The 15281-nt window shown below is 33.8% G+C and overlaps 1 long non-coding RNA gene across 7 annotated transcripts in view; it reads right to left on the minus strand.

The window, feature by feature from the left end:
- Positions 1–333: 333 nt before the first annotated feature.
- LOC118152331 (uncharacterized) overlaps positions 334–15281 on the minus strand; it is a 219653-nt gene continuing 204705 nt past the window's right edge. For 2 of the 7 annotated variants that reach the window (XR_004740999.3, XR_008480264.2), the window contains exon 10: positions 356–600. This is a non-coding gene — a long non-coding RNA (uncharacterized LOC118152331). Of the gene's footprint in view, positions 601–15281 lie in introns of all 7 variants that reach the window. The other 5 variants (XR_004741005.3, XR_008480265.2, XR_004741001.3 and 2 more) reach the window with 5 other exon arrangements.

Genomic DNA, 15281 nt, shown 5'->3' on the forward strand with positions numbered 1-15281 from the left:
GTCTCATTTGTTCAGAGTAAGGGATTGTGGTATCAATCATTATGATTATGATAAATGAGAGGAACAAGTTGGAAACAATATAGTATTATGAATTTGATGTTGGAACTGTGGAGTTTGGGTGCCTCTTGAAACTTTCTAGATAGCAGGGAGATATTCGAAAAATAGACCTGGACTTTGGAGAGACATCTGGCCTGAGATAATTAGTTGAAAGTTACAAAACAAAGATTACAAATATTGTCACTGTAGTGAATGATATCTGCAGAGATGATTCAAAAAGTGAAAACAGAGTCTAGGATAGAATGCTGGGGAAAGTATCAGAGAATATTTAAGAAAAATAATTGTCTTTCTCCTTACCACACACCTTTATTGTTTAATGTAAATTTTATTTGAGGACAATTTTCCCTTTAGCAGTATTATCTATAGGCTATTCATTCTCTCATACTTTAATAGAACAGAAAGAATACAACATCAGAGAGAGAAAGGAGGCTTTCCATCTTTTATTTCATCTATTTTTCCACTGTTTTGCAGACAATTAATTAAGCAGCACATCTTCTTGTTTTGAGGGTCATGCCATTCATCTAAAACACTTTTTTCTTGAATCTAGTAAGTAAAATAAAATAAGTAACTATTATAAAATATTCATTCTTGTATAATCACTATAACATCTCTTACAATTTATATTGTCTCTCAGTCTGTCAATCTTTACTTTCTTGCTTAATTTAATACCTAAAGTGACCAAGAACATGAAATGTATAACTTCAACCTCTTTGTTCTAAATAACCAAATCCATGACCTTCTTAATTTCTTTTTTCTTTTCTTTTTTTTGTCACTTTGTTGACCTAAGCCTAAAATCAGTTCCGTATTCAGTTATCTCATCTAATTTCTAGCTGATTAAGTAATTGCTGTATAACCATCTAACTTGGAAGCACAATAGCTAAGAAATATATTATTTCCAATCTTAACACTGTCCTCCTTTTCTTTTTTCTATTTTTTTTTTTTTTTTTTTTAGCAATGCCCTTAACCTCATATCCCTCTCTAAACTTGTTTCTCTTCTGTTCCACTTCTCTTGAGAGAGTAGACTCTACTGCCCTCTCAACGTCTCTACTTCCTCCCATGCACTCATAGATCTACAAAGAGTCTGGCTCCAGTCCCATACCTCTAAAGAAACTGCTCTTTATAATTCAGCAATGTCCTGCTGGGGCTAAAGACTTTGATGAGGTTTGATGTACCCATGCTGACAGAGCAAAGGTATCTTTTTCTGAGATTCGCTATGAGGATACCATTCACTTCTCCTTGACTAGAAACATGCAAGGCCCTCAGAAACCAGAAACATTGAACATATTTCCTCATTTCACATATATGTCTATCCAGTCTACATCCAGAAACAAAATTTTAAAAATGTAATTTTTGAAAATCGAGCCTACTAAATATCAAGGAAAACTGTTCCAACCATGAGTGTGTAAATTATAAGAAACATATAAATCTTAAAAACAAAATCTTTATTTCTACAACCCACATGAAAAGACCATGTAATTTTGGATCTGCTAAGGACATCTTGTATACCATATGGATACGCTTACCTCACAGTGATGTTAGCCCAGAAAAAAAAAAAAAAAAAGAAAACTGAAATGATAGATTTATTTTTCTCTTATTTTTTTTTTGGTTTAATCAAGTTGAGTTTTATTTTTATTTAAATACACATGAGTTAGTTTCGAATAATCAATACATCTACCTTAAAAGTTTGTTTTGAAAATTAAATGAGATAAAACATATTGTTACATTTTAGTTTGCAAAAAACTAAATATGGTTTTTGTTAAAGCACAAACTACCAACAAAAAGTTTTATGCAGTCAAAAAGATGAATTTTAATTATTATTTTAAAGGGAAAATAAGCAATTTATTTTAGAGAATAGAATCTAAATATGTCAGCTGAAATGAGAACTTGGGGTAGATAGTTTAAAGAGACAGTGATAATATTTGATATGAGCACTTTTAAGACATTTAATAAAATGCATTTAAATTACCCATAATATTGAAAAACACAAATAATTAACAATTATGTTTCAGGATTGTGTTATTTTTTAAAGCAATGTTTAATACAAAATGAAGATTATATATAAAACATGCAAGTTACAAAACTATTTGGTTTGTTTGTTTTTGAGTTTTATAAGAATGACATAATTATACAGGTAGTCTCCTAGAACTTCCAACATAATTTAAAAAATCTATCCATGTTATTGGTTCTAGACGTAATTCTTCCATTTGGACTACTGCATATTATCATGGTAATTTTATCACAATGTATCCATTTCTCATTCAGAAAGACTTTGTGTATGCATACATTTTTAAAAACTAAAACAAACCAAACTACTATGTATATTCATGTATATTCTTGTACAGATCTCTGGGTACACAAATTCAACAGTTTTTCCAGAGATGATAGTGAGAAACAGAAATACTTGTTTACTAGATAATTTTTGTTTTACCTGGACAACATCAAATAGTTTTCCAATGATGGTTAATTAATGTACACTGTCATAAGCAATATATTGTACACATTTTTAATCGATATTGTGTCTAACATTTTTGCCAATCAATAAGTAAAATGTAGTTCTTATTTTGTCATTAATTTATATTTTCCAGATTCTGTAACAAGCATAATTTTCTGTATATATTGAGTTAGGTACTTAGTCTTCTGTAAAATTTCTGCACATCTTATCATATTCTGTCTTATTGTTATTTTATTTTAAACATTTTTAAAGATTAATCTACATACTCATCTATGTCCTTTTTGTATTCCTATTAACTTCCTCCAAGTAGCTTGTCTTTTCACTTTTATTATGGTATTTTTCAAATTAGCAATTTTTTAAAATTTTGCTATAAAATTTATCAATATTTTTTTGAAAATAAGAATTTGAGGGACATGCTAGAACTGTTTATCATTCTTATTTATTCAGGATACTTTCATATATTATTAACCATTCTTATTTATTCAATAAACTTTGGCTATTGTTGTTTATTTGTACTTGCAATTACTGTCTTAGTTTCAGCTTGCCACATTTCTCATACAACCTATTGAATATTTATTTGAAATTATAGTAAATCTATAGGCTAGTTTGAAAGGAATACATGCCTGTATAATAAAGACATTTCCTATGAATGAACACAATATAGATCTCCAATTATTTGTTCTATTTAATTTTTTCAATAAAATGTTACCAATTTCTGCAAAGAAATCTTACATACATTTTGCCAAAATTATTCTCAATTACTTAAATTCTTTGTACTGTGAGTGGGTCTTATTAAAAAACCCAGTTTTTAAATTTTAGTCTACTGTTTTAGAAATAGATTATTTATATATATAAAGTTTAAATATTTATGAAATCATTCAGTTTTCTGATTTTTCTTGAGTCACTTTGTAATTTATACTTTCTTTAGGATTTGACAATCTTGTGTAGGTTTTTAAAAAAATATTGGTATCTAGTTGTTTGTAATACTTTAGTCTTTTAAATAATATCTGACTCTAGCATGCTTTTAGTTCTACTATGCTGTTAAGGGTATGCCAACCTCTCTTCTTCTCATTGATTCATGATCATTCTTTTAATGTATTATATATTTGTCCTCAAAGACCCAACATCTTTACTTTTTAAACTCTGTGTGTGTGTGTGTGTGTTTGTGTGTGTGTGACTGCACACATTTCCCACTCTTTCTTATTTCCTCTTTCCCTCTCTTTCTTCCTTCTTTTTTCAGGGAATAAAGTATACAGTGATAAAATGCATATTTCAGAGGCATTCACTATGAAGAATAAGCTCAAATCTAGTACACAGCATAATTGTCACACAGGCAATGAAATAAATAAGAAAATAACAACACCTCAAACATGCCCCTTGTGCTCCTGCCAAGAGCCTCTTTGCCCTGGTTGAGTTCCTTAAATTCGAAGAGATATGCTGACATCAAATTCTTCACCTGCTGGCCCTAGGCTCTGTCCCCACCGCAGTACTGCCTTGGCAGTTCACCTCAAGGTAATTCTTCTGAATTAAACTTGGCTCCTACTGAAGTAGTTTCTGCACATAATTTTAGAAGAGGGCATAGTTTTGGCGACTTCTCCTTCATTTGTGAGACCTGTGAAGACTGAAGGAGAATTTATCCTGCAACTGCAATTTCCTCAGTGCCATAATGCTATATGCACTGCTATACTGTTTGCTATTAAATAATATTTTGATCTTAAGGGAGGCAGTACATCATCATTCTTTGAAGAAAGCCTTTGAAGTGGACCACTTCGATTTGATGCAAGTTGCACCATGTCTTCTTGGGAAAATTGTAAATTATGTTCTTGAACTTTAGCTTTCTTATCGCTAAAATAGGAACAATAACAGTAGCTATGACATAGGGCTGCTGTATAGATTAAGTAAAAACAATTACAACACTATAACAATATAGGGAATGTGGCAATGAATATAGAAGTAGTTGCCATTATTATTTCATTTAAAATATACATTTAAGTTTTTTAGCCCTGGGAAAAACCTTTCACAAAAACAACTTTGATTTAACATAATGCACTGCAGACTGAATAAGCCACGACCACAATTATTTTCTTATTTAATTTTCTGACTAATTCAAAAATTCTGTCCTCTTATAAAACTGTTACGGTTGTAATTATCATTTTCTTGTCAATGACAGTTTGAAAATGCTGACATTAGTAATCACAGTTTGTCATTAAAATGTTTATTTTGGAAAAGTGTCAGAAATTAAAGTCAAAGTAATAAATCCATGTCTCCATAAATGACAGTATGGCATAAAATTTTAAGATGCTAGGCATTTTTACTTTATTTTAATCTGTTGCTTTTGAAATGCGTAAAATATATCAAATCATTTTTTTCAGTAAATAAATTTAAGACAAAATAAATTATACTATATTTGCTTAATTTATCTGTAGTTATTCATATTATGTCATTGAACTTTTTTAAGTATAAAAATTAGGTAAAGGATCAAACAAGGAATAATAGGACAATTGTTTAACAAAATAATTTATGAAATATTTATTTAGAATTTTAATTTTAAAATTACCTTTCAGTTATAGTGCATGCGTTGTCTGAATTAGCTTACATAAATATTTCAGAAATTAACTGAATCAGACACAGTTAGTCAACAGTATTCAGATAACTAAGTTTTTGTGTTCTGAATATATCCAGATGGTGCTTATTACTGCATAATACACGTGATTGTATCTCATACTCCTGCTGTATTTTCTAGAGGGTAATAATAATTCAGAAGATGAATATAAACTGTAAAACCCTTATTAAATATGAAAATTTAATTCTGCTATTCTCCCTTTATTTGCAGAGATATTACAAAGTACAATATGTCCAACCATTTTATCTCTTCTTTTGCTTATTTTACAGGGTGAAAGGAATGTTTTTGTTCTAACATTTTTAGTAGAAAGGCATATTTAAATCATTTAAGCTCATCCCATAAACCATCAAAGATAATAATTACTGGGCATTATTTATAGCAACCAAACAAACTATTGTTTATTAATAATAGAGTTTAATAATAGAGTGTCTTTCAAGCTGTAATGTTTGATTATCAAGAGCCATTTTGTTTTGGTGGTGTTTGTGTAGATGTGTTTGAAATAAGCATCAAACATGAGACTTGCATTGAGATCACTAACTTTTAAAGCCATTTCATTGTGACTTACAAAATACAGAAGACTGTAAGTTAAGTAACAGTAATAGAATCTAGTGGAAATAACCTTTGGCCACAATCTGGGTGTAGACATGAGTTACCATTTTTACTACATTTCACAGCAAATTCTCCATTTCTTCTTTTTTTTTTTTTTTTTGAGACGGAGTTTCGCTCTTGTTACCCAGGCTGGAGTGCAATGGCCCAATTTTGGCTCACCACAACCTCCGCCTCCTGGGTTCAGGCAATTCTCCTGCCTCAGCCTCCTGAGTAGCTGGGATTACAGGCACGCACCACCGTGCCCAGCTAACTTTTTGTATTTTTAGTAGGGACGGGGTTTCACCATGTTGACCAGGATGGTCTCGATCTCTTGACCTCGTGATCCACCCTCCTCAGCCTCCCAAAGTGCTGGGATTACAGGCGTGAGCCACCGCGCCCGGTCCCCATTTCATTCATTCATAAATAACCTCATAAGAAATTATTCCTCTTTCTTCTAATGGAGCAATGTGATAGATATGCAAAGAATGAGATTGCGAGAAATAGATGAAGTGGCCAGAAATCAAAGGGGAACAATTGCCAATTGTCATTATTAACTCCATTGGGTGTTTCTAGGTCTGAGCCAATACTTGTGATAATCAAATATGTAGATACAGCTACAGAATAAGCTACTTAACTCAGATCACCATAATTTATGTATAACTGCAAGGTTTGGCAAATTACTTTAAAAATTCAAATGCAACTTAAAAATAGTGTTATTTTGGGACATGATAGTAAATACTGCAAAATGAAATTTTATCATTTTATATGCAATTACTTTGGAATATGAGATTTCTTTGCAACATAAAAACATAATAGGGGCCCGATGCCGGGGCTCATGCTTATAATCCCAGCACTTTAGCAGACCGAGATTGGTGGATCACATGATATCCAGAGTTCAAGACCAGCCTGGTCAACATGGTGAAACCCTGTCTCTACTAAAACCACACACACACACACACACACACACACACACACACAATAGCTGATATGGTAGTGCACACCTATAATCCCAGCTACTCAGGAGACAGGAGAATTGCTTGAACCTAGGAGGCAGAGGTTGCAATGAGCCGAGATCACACCACTGAACTCCAGCCTGAGTGCCAGAATGAGACTGTTTAAAAAAAAAAGGGGGGGGATATACAGCCCTGCTATAATTGTACTGATGCCTTACAAAGTTTATCTACTCTTTTAAATATGTGGAATTTATTTTTAGAACTTGAAGAATCCCTCAACTCTACAGGTCTAAGAGAGCAAAACTTTGCCCTACCCGAATGCAATGGAAGAGCTAGAAGAATGTTTGTCTTAATACTAGTATTATACTGCTTAAATTACTAGTTCTTTATTATGTATTTCAAAATCAGGGTGTTTGATGCTTCCATCTTTGTTGTTTTTCAAGATTGGTTTGGCTAATTGAAGTCTTTCCTGGTTCTATATGAATTTTAGAATTGCATTATCTATTTATGAAAAAAGGTCATTATAACAATGATAAGCATTTCAGGGACTCTATAGATAGCTTTGAGCACTGTGAACATTTTAACAGTATCAAATTTTCTAGTTCATAAACACAGGGTATCTTCCATTTATTTGTGTCCTTCCATTTCTCCATCAGTTTTTTATAGTTTTCAGTGTGCATGTTTTTATCTCAGTTAAGTTTATTCCTAAGTATTTTTTGATGCTACTGTAAATTGAATTATTAATTATTTATCAGATATTTGGTTGTTGATGTATAAAAAGCAATGAATTCTTGTATGTTGATTTTGTATCCTGAGACTTTACTGAATTCATTTCTTATTTTTAGAAGTTTTTTGGTGGAGTTTTTAGGGTTTTCTCTATATGTAATCACATAATCCACAGAGAAAATTTAGCTTCCTTTTTCTGATTTAGATGTCATTTTATTTTATTTTAATTAATTAATTATTGCCTAATTGCTATGACTAGAACTTCCAAATTTATGTTGAATAGAAGTGGTTAGAATGGGCATCTTTGTCTTGTTCCTGGTCATAGAGAAAAACTGTTCATTTTTCACTGGATTTTATTATGCTGAGCCAAATTTCTTCCATAATCAGTTTGTTGCAAGTTTTTATGAAATTTTGAGTAATATCATGTTTCACAATCCCATATAAAGGATTTATTTTTACCCTGTATGTAATGGAAACTACCATACATATATTCTATAATTTTTTACATTAATAAGATTGTTCTTATTAATAAGTATAGCTATATTCATTTATTTTAATCTGTTTTATTTCATTACATATGTGGGTTGTGTGTCTCTGTGTGTGTGTGTGTATTTCACCATACTTTTATCCATTTTGGTTAGATAACATGTGCACTTTTATAACACCTGTTACGAAAAAAATAGCTAGCACCTGTTATATAATGAATAAATAACCTAAGAATGTAATTGTTGAATTATAGAATTCAGCATTTTTAATTCTACTGGTTATCACCAAAGTGTGAACTCAATTTATAGTTACTTTACATTTTATGCAGCCTCTGATGTTGGAAATTCTAATACTTCTGCTACAGGCGAGAAATGGCATGTCACTTATATTGAGGATTCAATTGTAATGTTTTACTATGAATACATTGAGTATATTTTTATATATTATGTGTCAATTGTTTTTCCTCTCTTGTGAAGTGTCATATTAGTTATTTTGAATTTTTAGTGTATTTTTTATTTATTAAAATTACTCTTTCACATGTTTTATATACAAATCCTTTCAAATTTTAGGCTGTTTATACCTTTCTCCCTTATGTGGCTTGACTTTTTATCAATAGCGACTCTTATCATAATGTAAATGAATCAGGTATTTTTAATCATTTGCATTTTGTGTCTTCTTAAAGAATGTTTTCTTTACTCCACAATCATAAGGACATTGCATTAACTTCTAAGTATTATTGTAGACTTTAAGCTTTAGCCTTTAATCCTCCTGGAATTTATTTTTCTGTATGGTAAGATATAAAAAATCAGTTTTATTTTTTTCATATTTTAATCATTTATTCCAGAATAATTTTTCAACTAATCATTTTATTCATAATCTGCCGTGCTGTCTTTCAAAATTCTAGTTGCCATATGTACCAAGAAATAATTTTGGATATTCATTTGTCTATTTATACTGGGAAAAGATTATACAACCTTTATTACTAACACTTTATGGTGAGTTTTAATAACCACTTTAAAGTCTAGCCATCATATTTATTTTTAGAAGTGTGTCAAGCATACTCAACTCTGTTCTTCTATATAAAATTTAGTTTCTGTTCTCTTGATAATTGCTATTATGCTTCTGTTTAAAATTGCAATTACTCTAAAGATTGCTTTTACAAGTCAGACATCTGATAATAATGAAACTTCTCATTCAAAATGTATATTTCTACATTTGCTTATTTTTTTAATCATAAAATTTATTGCATATTTTCTTTCTGATATCTTGCACATATTGAATTATATTTTTCTTAGACTAGAATACATATATAAACAAATATATTAGGTTCAACTATTTTATAGCTTTTTCTCCTCCTTTTTTCCATGTAGACAGGTATAGCACATGAAATTAATGAGGATTTAACTTCTATTTTAAATTTTCAACTTTTTTTCTATTATCACAGTGTATTGGACAAAGCTTTAGATAAAATATAAATAGATTTAGTAGTTTGGTAGATTATTGTCTGTTTTCAAATCTTAAAGTGTTTTTGACATTTCAATCATTAGGTATATTAATATCTCTGGTTTATAGATATACTTTATTGCATTATTCTTCATTAATAGATGCTATTGTTAAAGGTCTTTAAGAGTTATCAAAATATTTTAATCTTTACCCTCACTACTTCCACGACAGCAGATTTTGGCATTGTTAGCATGCTTCTCCCAGTTGTTTACAGACTCACACTGACCTTTTTTCCATGACCTTTTTTCATGCCTTTCCATGAAGGCATTTAGCTGAAAAACTAAAACAAACAAACAAACAAACAAAACACTGACCCTTTGAAAGAAGTGGCATGCTACAGCCTATTCCATGAACCAGGTGGAAAACTGTAGGTTTCCAGAGTGTGAGAGGTAGAAAACTGCCTTTGTTATTGTACACTTCCACTGGGGATCCTAGCTATTCAGGTCATGGGGGAAGGCCTTCACCCTACTCAGCACTCAACCTGATTTAGAGAGCAGTGGAAAGTATATGAGAAGGAGTAGCATTGGCACATGCTTTGCATGCATTACCAGTCTCCAACGAGGATGAAGGAAAGCCATCCCTGATTCTACTTCAAAGAGGACCTCCTGGAAGTCTGCTAGTTAACAGACGTAGTAGCCACAAGTTAAGAAGAGGAAAAATGTGGCACATATACACCATGGACTATTATGCAGCAATCAGAAATGATGAGTTCGTGTCGTTTGTAGGGACATGGATGAATCTGGAGAACATCTTCCTCAGCAAACTGACACAAGAACAGAAAATGAAACACCGCATATTCTCACTCATAGGTGGGTGATGAAAATGAGAACACATGGACACAGAAAGGGGAGTACTAAACACTGGGGTCTATTGGGGGGAAAAGGGGAGGGCCAGTGGGAGGGGGAGGTGGGGAGGGATAGCCTGGGGAGAAATGCCAAATATGGGTGAAGGGGAGAAGAAAAGCAAAGCACACTGCCATGTGTGTACCTACGCAACTGTCTTGCATGCCCTGCTCATGTACCCCAAAACCTATAATCCAATAAAAAATTAAAAAAAGAAAAAAAAAGAAAAACGAAGAGCTCTCAATTGAGATTTGCAATATTATCTCGAGTAGGAACAAACTCTCTTGGCCAGAACTGAGAGTCAAGTGGGAACTATACTGCAGCCATGAGTGTAGGAGCTAGCAGACCAAGAGGGGCAGGGGTAGCAACCTGAAAGCTGAGGTTGCTATCTCCATGGGGAGGGCTTATGGTCTGTGGCTGTTTTGAGTTCTGAGCATAGACTGCCTCAAAACCAGCTAGCTGCCCTTCCAAGTGTGTGGAGCTGGGTGAAGCTTATTGCTGCCTGTTACTCCCCACTCTCCATACAGACTCTTCTGTATGGCAGAGGCAGCTGTGCTCCTCAATGGAACATTACCCCAGTGTCCAGAGAACTGCTTTCTGATCCCCGCTGGGGCCACTGCTTGCCCTGCATGTGGACAGCCAGAGCACAGACTTTCCTGACCTAGCTTCCACTTGGCTTTGCTCCTCTGCCTAACCCGGTAGCTTAATACAAAGGTTAGAGACTTTTGGGAGCTCTATGGTCCTACTCATTGATTGTGACACCTTAGTACCTCCCCTGGATAACATAAGGCAAGCACAAATCCCACTGCTATCACTTTAAGTACCCCCTCCTGGCTAGATGCCAACTGAAACAGTCTGCTACAGCATCTCCAGGTAGAATAACACAATGCCCAAGAAAGAGAAAACTGGTTTGTGACTTCAGCTGTCACCATTGCCTGCATCATTCTGGCTAACGAGGAAGTCCTGAGTCTATCCACATAACCAGTTAATTGCTACTACAACTGGTATTTGAGGAAACCAGCACGCTAAGCTTGTTTATAGACTTGCCACCCCCATCTGAGCTGGTGCTGGTATCCACTTCTGGGAGACTTGAGAACAGGTCACATTACTGGATTTCTTCCAGGCATTCCCCATATCAACCTGGAGTATGGCAGTTCTTCTGGGTGGTTAAATCCAGAGCATTAGCAGCATGCATAGCAGTCTGGCTTTCATAAACTCCTACTCATAGGGGAAGAAGGACTGCATTACATCAATGGCACATGCTGTGGGACAAAATAATCCAGATAGCAGGTCTTCAGTCTCAGAACTTTCCACTTATGGGAAGTATGTCTCAGCAGAAACACAGGTGCAGAGTTGGACTGATCCAGGAAAGTGTGTGACTCAACTCCAACAGGCAGACAGTCCTGGTGCTCCTGAAGGGTCTTGGAGAAATAGACTTCTTTTATCTTTCATCCATCACTGCAGACACACTGGAGCTTCTTTTATAGAAGTTCAGAATAGGTATATTTGTGTACAGTCTTTCTGGAATATTTCAAGATAACTGCATTCTCACAGGAGGAGTGATCCTAGGTCCAGGCTTGCATAAGAAGAGTCACGATTCCTATCTACATGGAACATGAACATTCCTGCAGATGAAGAGGTGCCTGTCTGATTGAACAGCCAGAACAGTAGGTCAGGAGTGTGCCTGAGAAGTGGAACACTTTTCTGCTGGTCTGGCAAGGGAACTGAGGTGGCTCCCTCCCTTCCCCTTTAAAAGACTTCAGTGTGCTTCACTGAGAGCTCCCCAGCTGCCTCTCACACAGTTAGGACCTCTGCCAACCACTGGGTATTGCATTTACCTGTATGAGTTACCCAAAGTTGATTTTTACCCACAGAAACCTCCCCTACTGGCCTGAAGCCTGAACTGTTCTTCCCAGTAAGTAAAATACTAGGGAAACATTAAATAAAATGTGCACACCACTAGAGAATGAGATTAGCTTCAAAAGACTTTTGCCACTTTAACCCCACAGAAGACTGTGCATTTATTCACATACCAAGGACACTGCTACTACAACCAGCATCTGAGAAAGCCATCACACAAAGACTCCTGATAACCAGGAATCTCATACAGAGTCTTCAACAATAATATAAGGACCAATAATCCAATTAGGCTTTAGTAAACTAAAGATTGAGGTCACATTCTCAAAAGAGAGATAAAGAAATCATAATTTTAAAAAAACAGTTAAATCAAAAATAAATTCAAGAATAATTAGAATAGTCTACCCAAATGAAAATAAATAAGAAAAAAAAATCTAGAAATATGAAGAAACAGCGTTCTATAACTCCCCCAAAAGATCAAGCTAGCTCTTTAGCCATGGCTCCAAAACCAAGATAAAATATTTGAAATACTAGGCAAAGAATAAAAAAGACTGATTATTGAGCTACTCAAGGAGATATAAGAGAAAGGGGAAAACCAAGATAAAGACATTTGAAAAATAATTCAAAACATGAATAAATGTTTTTCTAAAGATATAGGTATTTAAAGAAAAACCCATTAGAACTTCTGAAAATGAAAAACACATTCATAGAATTACAAAATACAGTGGAAAAATTTAACAATGTCCAAGACTAAGTAGAAGAAATATTTGCAGAGCAAAAAGAAAAATCTTTTAAATTAACTCAGTCAGATAAAAAGAAAAAAAAATCAAAGAAATAAAGTATCCAAGAAATAGAAGGTTATTTAAAAATGGCCAAACCTAAAAATAATTGGTGTTTCTAAGGCAGAAGAGAAGGCACAAATTTTGGAAAAATTATTTGAAATAATAATTAAGAAAAAGTTGCTTGGTCTTGCTAGAGATTTAGATGTCTAAACAGAAGAAGCTCAACGAATTCCTGGGAGACTCATAGCAAAAATGATACCACCAAATCATACAGTTATTGAGCTATCTAAAGTCAACATAAAGGCAGGAATTCTAAGGGGTGAAACAAAGCCATCATGTAACCTAACCAAAAAAAAAAAAAAAAAAAAAAAAACCTATCAGACTATCAGAAGACTTTTCAGCAGGAACCTTATAAGCCAGGTGTTATTGAGATTATATCTTTAGTCTCCTTAAACTTAATAACTGTCAGCCAATAATTTTTTATCCAGAAAAACTAAATTCCAGAAGTGAAGGAGAAATAAAATCTTTTTCAGACAAGCAAATGCTGAGAGAATTTTTCACTACCAGAATAGCTCTACATGAAATGCTAAAAGGAGTTCTAAATCTTGACACAACAGGTAGAAATGCACGAGAATAGAACCCCTTGAAAGTATAAAACTCCCAGAACACTATGATCTCAGATTTCCAGCCTTCAGACTGTAATAAATTTTTGTGTTTAAGTCACCCAATTTATGGTATTTTTTTATAACAGCCAAAACTGACTAAAAAGCTATTGTAATTTTGGGCTGAAATCTACATTTGGATTTCCTATGGGTGCTGATTTTCAATAGAAACTTTATTTTACATTCATTCAGTCCTAAATTTTGAGACAAGAGAAACTGCATGAAGTCTGGAAAATGGTGAAGAAAGTCACAGGGTTTTCTGTATTTATAATTTCTCTTTACATTACACTTATAGAACTTCGGTTGTCAAAGTTTGAATGGGGAGTTAGTTATTAAGCTCACAGTCTTAGGTGGACTTTGAATTTTATATTCTATTCTTAAAATCAAATAGATTTTGAGAAGTGATTATTAATTAACTAGGAAATTCAAAGAGCCTTCAAAGTAAAAGCCAGCTTCAATACCTCCTAAACTATTAGATTTGTACTTTCACTTAGTTCTTTACCTATCGTTTCTTATTTACTTTACAGCTCATGAAAACATGTACAAATATTACATTCTGACATAAATATAGTCATAAACTGTGACATTGTTTCAAGATTAAGCTATTTCTTTCTGGATTGAAAGTTGTATTTAGCCCTTTCCCTGCAGCTGCATTTGAGGCCTTTATTATAAGTCATAGTTCTGAAAATCATGAAGCAAAGTGTTTCATATGTAGAATTACATCTTCACAAGCTCCTTAGCCTTCTCAGATAGTAATAAATGGACTGCGTTTCGTTGCAAGAGAGAGTTCAACATCTAAATTTACCTAAATTAACATTGGCAATTACTGAATGCTCCTGGTTTCCTAGTCATTGCTTGCAATTTCTCATACAATTTCTGGCATGATTATGAATTTTCTCTATATGTCATTCAGTTACGCATATGATCACTCTGTTTCTGTGCTTGTGTCAGCCAACAGAGCTAAGAGATATGGTCACTGCAATGGAGCTCTCTGATCATTTTTACCTATCTTAGTTGAGTCTTTATAATACTGAACTTATCAAATTCTTTCTTATAACTTCAGTACAGTTAGAAATAGGCAACCTTTTAGCTCATTATTATGATGATGATTTATCAAGATTCTCCCTCACTTTTCCAATCTTGCTTTCAAGGGCAGCATTATTCCAAATAATCCACAGGTCACAATGTAAATGATGGATTCTCTACTACTGACTTCAGACTAGCCAGTGGTCCTGCCTATGCTGTTGGCATAGCATCATATGCCTTTGAATTTAACATAAGACATAAGAAACTCCACGTTTGCATCTCTATGAAACTCTGTTGCCTGTGACTACTTGATATGATTTGGCTGCGTCCCTACCCAAATCTCATCTCCTATTGTAATCTGAACTGTAATCCCCAGGTGTCCTGGGAGGGACCTGGTGGAAAGTGATTGAATCATGGGGGCAGATTTCCCCCTTGCTCTTCATGTGATATGAGTGAGTTCTCATAAAAACGGATGGTTTTATAAGAGGCTCTTTCTCTTCATTTTCTCTCTCTCTCTCTCTCCTCTTTCTCTCTCTCTCTCTCGGCCTGGTAAAGAAGGTGCCTACTTCCCCTTCATCTTCCACCATAATTGTATGTTTCCTGAGGCCTTCCCATCCAAATGCAGCTGTGAGTCAATTAAAACTTCTTTCCTTTATGAATTACCCAATCTCTTGGGTATTTTTTTTTAGACGGAGTATTGCTCTATCACCAGGCTGGAGTGCAG

Source organism: Callithrix jacchus, chromosome 3 (assembly GCF_049354715.1).
Source record: "Callithrix jacchus isolate 240 chromosome 3, calJac240_pri, whole genome shotgun sequence".
In the NCBI taxonomy this organism is placed as follows: Eukaryota; Metazoa; Chordata; class Mammalia; order Primates; family Cebidae; genus Callithrix; species Callithrix jacchus.